The sequence below is a fragment of the Botryllus schlosseri genome, chromosome 5 (assembly GCF_051294905.1).
Source record: "Botryllus schlosseri isolate E-star chromosome 5, Bs_hap1, whole genome shotgun sequence".
Classification (NCBI taxonomy): domain Eukaryota; kingdom Metazoa; phylum Chordata; class Ascidiacea; order Stolidobranchia; family Styelidae; genus Botryllus; species Botryllus schlosseri.
The window spans coordinates 23,392,228-23,398,227 of record NC_137240.1 but is presented as its reverse complement, the minus strand read 5'-3'; positions in this window follow the sequence as shown (position 1 = coordinate 23,398,227).

Genomic DNA, 6,000 nt, shown 5'->3' with positions numbered 1-6,000 from the left:
GGTTACGTCTAAGTAGTCTACATTGGATATGTCAGATTATTATGATATCGATTACTTTAGCCCGCTTGTTGCGTAGGGCTCCAGAGGTGCGTGGCGCTGTTGATACTTTCTATAGGTGCTTTGCTAAAAGCGAGCACACATTACCAGCCTTTCCTTGATTTGTAAAGGTAGAACTGGGTCCACAGAATGTATTTGGGACCTACCAATTTTCGCGCAATATCCTTCAGCTGATAGAGATAGTTAGGTTACGTCTAAGTAGTCTACATTGGATATGTCACATTATTATGATATCGATTACCTTAGCCCGCTTGTTGCGTAGGGCTCCAGAGATGCGTGGCGCTGTTGATACTTTCTATAGGCGCTTCGCTAAAAGCGAGCACACATTACCAGCCTTTCCTTGATTTGTAAAGGCAGAACTGGGTCCACAGAATGTATTTGGGACCTACGAATTTTCCTGCAATATCCTTCCGTCTAAGTATAGCTAGGTTAGTTATCTATAATAGACACTTACGTGACCTTTGACACGAACCAATCAGGTTGCAGCAGGATGTAAACAAAGAACAAGGCCGGGCAAGCTTACTATGAGCGCTTATGGAAAAGGGTTGAAAAATGAAGGTTTTTAGCAAAATTACATTGAATTGGGAATAGCTGACTTTGGTGAATGATAATAACGTAGAGCTAGTATGTATTTGCAGTGTTCTAACCTACAATAAACATGAATGGTGGCAAGCACTCGTCAGCATGGTATGTCCAAATAAATGGATTTCTGACAACTTTTCGGATGAAGCAACTATTGCTGTATTATCCTTAGTCGTATACTATAGGACTGTCGTACCGAATAGCATGTATTAGATTAATCTTGAGTCAGGATATGCGGGGTATTCATTATGTGGGCTTTGCGTTATCTGCGTTCTATTTATGGAATCGTATATAGTACAGTCTACAGTCTGCATCATTATCTAGCAAATTACTGTTACACTGGACACTTACTTGTCTGCATATTCAATGATCATATTAATATGATAGGCAATATGATCCGTTCCCAGCTGAAATCGTCATTTTTTTGTTCTAGCTCATGTATTGAATCAATCAGGACAAATGCCGGATAAACACTGTGCTAATAGCCTGTGTAACTTGGAGATGGCTACTCAAACCGTTCCTGGTGTGCGCTTGTACCTTTCCCAGAGCCAATAACATGCATGGAAGAATGTAAAATCTGGATAAAGGCATGTGGACTTCCTTGTAGTCATCTGAATTCTCATTTTATTAATAAAATGACATATCTATTATTGTACCAAAAATATTGAATCGTGACATAATTAAGATGAAATAATTCTGTGTTTCAGAATGAATCTAATCTGAAATGCAGTCACACTTGATGCCACAATCGACTTGGTGTGTGTCTCGTTTTATTCCACAGTTTTGCTGCATGATGGTGTGGGTTGAAATTGTTGAGAGCAATATATTCAATAATGAGATGAATAGTTGAAATTGGTAGCGGTGATACGTTGCATGAGTCGGACGAGTACGCCTTGATAGGTGCCTGCACAGCAGTGTTTGCTCTGTAAAATAAACATATTATATATTTTGTGCAGGCGTGATGGATATCTTTAATGAAGCTGCAGAAAGAGGAAGTCGATGGATAAAACGCAAGAAAATCAAATTTCTGGAAGAAGTAGAAGCACAAAACAGGAAACTCGTACAGGAAAATTACAAATTGGCGGACAATTATTGCTAGTGAAGTTCAGTTCTCAGATGAGCATCATAATGTCAAAAGATGCGGAGAAGCTAAAATTTTATGCTAGACTACAAAAAATTCTTTCTGAATTGCCCAACTTATCCTACTGACGTCAAATTTATAGTAGGCCTATTGCTGTAAGCTTCATTAAATTTCGATTTGGCCATGTAGATATGTGGTTTTCAAAAATGCACCATTTGCATTCATTCATGATTACTGACTGTCAATAAATCACATACAACTTTGAAAGGATTGATGGATTGTGGTGCACTTACTTTTGTGCAGGAACTGTTCACAGAGACCATTTCAGATCGAAATATTAGTGAAATATGTGGGTTCGACAAGAAATGTGAGAAAATGATGGAATTCAGCTATGGTGAACCAGGAAATGCTATCATGGCAGAAAAGTGATTCACCATTGAGTCTGAAATCAAGAAATTGAATCTAGATTTAAATATTCCTGCACATGATTTGTATGCCTGAGCCAGACTGTTCCACAACCAGAAAGATGGTGAGACAACGTATTCATATTGAACAGCTGCTCGGAAGAATCAACCAGTATAAAATTTTGTCTGGTGTCCTACTATGCAGCATTGTGTATCAACTAACCAAATATGGACTAATTGCTTACTCTAATTCAAGATTGAAAATTAAAAATGAATGATACAGCATATTCAGCAATTGTGAAAATTCAGTTCCATTGTGAATATCGTAATGCCTAATAGCATGCTACGGATCGTAATTGTGCGGTGCCATGGTCAATGTGTACCAACAGTGCATGTCTATTCGTACTATATTCCAGTGGTTTGCATTGAAGCTCATTTAGATGCCCAATTTGTTGAATGAACAATTCTCCAGGTGAAAATGTTGCAGGATTATTTGTGTTTGGTGGAATGTTATAAAACTGAAGACACCACATACGCACCAAAATCTACCTTGAGGCAGGAGTTGATCGGTTGCGAGTACGGTCGAGAGATGGCTTGTCAATCACGATCGAGCTCACTGATGCTGATGCAAATCACAATGCAGTCCTTGTAGCTTCAGGTGCTGGAGAGAGAGAGAGATACGATATTCTTTTTCGCCTGCACCATCGAGATGCTTTGACGACGGAGTTGCGATACGGCCCTGAGGTCATCTAGTCTGCGCCCCCGTTTTTTTTTTCTCCTCCATGCTATCCATGATTGCTGAGCGCCTAGCAGGATAGCTGCGGATACCCATTTTCGAGTCTTTGGTATGACCCGGCCGGGGATCGAACCCACGACCTACCGATCGAGAAGCCGGACGCATAACCATTACACTACCTCGCTCGGTTGTCTTAATCAATGCATATGCATGAGAGCATATATCAGAACCTAATGTGAAAATAAATCATGGTTACAATATCTATTGCAGGAGTCTCTGACAAAATGTCTTTTTCCTTACTTACCCTGTCTTACAAGTGCAAGACGAATCAATAATGGATTTTCTGACAATGTGTATTTCCATTGAGTGTGATATCTCTCTTTTCCGCAAGTTGCGATAACATTGGCTGTTCACTAGAATAACACTTCCACAAAGAGTGAATTGTCTCCTCAATCTTTGTCCCTAAGTCGGGTACATAGCGCTCCATGAAATACTTCGTAGCTTTCTCCGCGGTGTTAGAAGAAGATGCTGTTCCACTCAAATCCAGAAATTCGATAGAATCTCCATAGCTTTCAAGTTTCATAATCAATACACTAAAATTGTGATGTGTGGCAGAAGCTGTATTTTATAGCATATATTTCTGAACATGAGATATGCTTGAAAATTTCGCTTTAGACCTGGAGCCTATGAAATCGTCAACATATGCATTACCACAATCCTATAGTATAGTGTACAACAATCGTCGCTTAATCCGAAAAGTTGTCAAAAATCCATGCATTTGGACACAGCACGCTGATGCGTACTTGCCACCATTCATGTTCATCCTAGACTAAAAGCTGCAACTACATACTAGCTCTACGCTATTAGTATTCATTAAGGCCAGTCATCCCCAATTCAACGTAATTTTGCTTAAAACCTTCATTTTTCAACCTTTTCCCATAAGAGCTCATAGTAAGCTTGCCCGGCCTTGTTCTTTGTTTACATCCTGCTGCAACCTGATTGGTTCGTGTCAAAGGTCACGTAAGTGTCTATTGCACATAGCTATTGCCGCGACGTCAGCTGATCCCACTCTCGCCGCTCGGCCGCATCATTGCTCTTAAGTTTCTCTCTCGTTTCGCCAGACAGCATTGTTGCGTCACACTGCCAATCTACTCAACAATGAATAATTTGAGGCTGATTGTGGGGTTCCAGGGCCATGAGTGGAATAAAATTTATATTTTCGTAATCAGTGCAGAGTTAGCTTTCGATTGATACCCGATTCATCAAATTTATTGCTCGGCAAGCCGGTCAAAAATAACCGTCAAATTGCCTGTAGCCAAATGGAAATTCTGACGTGATACAATTTCATTGAACCGTGAGATTTGCTTGTGTCGACACCATATAGGACACTATGTTGACACTCTCCTGCCGCAGCATTGTGACGTTTGTTATGAAATGACAAAACAAGTCAACTAATTTACTATTTGCACTTGGCTGCTTTCCAATCCTATATCGCCACGCTTCCGCTTAATCAATCTTTATTTTTCATGTTAGCTTTGCAGAGTCATTCTATCCGTGTATGTGATGACGAATAAACGAACTCGATTTTTCGATCAACACTTCTGCATGTTATGAGCGGATGACATGAGCTACTTCAGTTGAATTTATTGATATACGTACGCTCGATTGATAGCGCGCGTTCTCAACTCAGATATGCGTTTCTGGTGACGATGATTGGGTGACTACAATCATTGATGGAATTTGCTACGAACTTACGAATCAGAGATGAGCATGGATTAGGATTAGGTTTTGAAAAAACAGGATTTGTGAAATTTTGTCGGATTTGGATTAGATTTGGATTAGACATTTTTTTCAGAACGGATTAGGATTTGGATTGGATTTACCTATTTTCTGGGAGATTGAAATGTCGTGTGGCGAATGGCGACAAACTTTAATCAGATCAGTTATTAATGTACTTATGGTTACTAAGTTATCTTGAATCAAGTGAATCGTTGGTCGTGAAAGAAAATTTTCGAATCCCTCCATTGCATAAATTAGTATTTTTTCTGAATTTCCAGTAGGAATCGGATTAGGATTGGACACGGACTTGAAAATGAAAAAATTATGGATTTGGATTTGGATTTGGATTTGAAGGTTCGGATTTGGATTGGATTATGACATAGAAATTCCAAATCCGCTCATCTCTGTACGAATGTATGGAAAGCTGATTAAGGTCACATGGTCCGTTTGACCTTGCGCATAATTCGAATATTACGACGAGATATATTGTTATTATTAGCACGTGTTACTTCGCAGACGCAGAAGCAGTTTCTATGGCGATGCTAGTCGGTGCTGTTCTCATCTCCCTGGCAGCGAAATTACTGTCGAGAGGGAATGACTACACCTGAGGCCATATTAGGTCACATTTTATATTAATCTGCGTTGGCTACTGCGTTCTGTGAAATATATTATTCTTGTACAGGAAAAAGTCATTAATCCAGTTACTGTTACATAGCAGCACGCCTCACATTGGAATCCTATATCTATCCGGTGATCGTCACTTAGACCGAATGTGTCACTTTTGACCTATGCAGTTTTCACTCAGATGCAACCACGTGGTCCCAGTAAAATTGTGTATAATTCATGATTGACTCGGTCAATAATTGCGTTTATATTGCTATAAATCTTGTATCCTCTCAGTCCACGTAATCAGATTTACCTGTAGAACTGAGTGAGGTATTGTCTAGGAATATTTAGGGCATGTCATTGATAATTATACATACTCGGGCGGCCCATTGGTGAAATTACGTAGGTACATGTTGATATTTCTTGACTTCCTGTGCGCTGTGTAATCAAAAGATATTGAACTCGCCAATACATAGGCTACTAAACTAAAAGAAGCACACGATTCAAAATTGGTATTTCTTCACTGACAAATAATAATTTGGGATGGAATGTCATTTGTCCTGTGGGGTTCAGATTGCCACGACATGAAGATTCGGTACCAGCAATTTAGGCACCCGGACAAATACATTTGTATATCGAAGTTTACGGTCAACATAAGGGCAATCCTTTTCGGCAAATGTTTTCTCGTTGGCGATCTGTTTGGCACACTTCTCGGAGACCCATGTTGGCCCAAACTTCATATGTATTCGTGCATC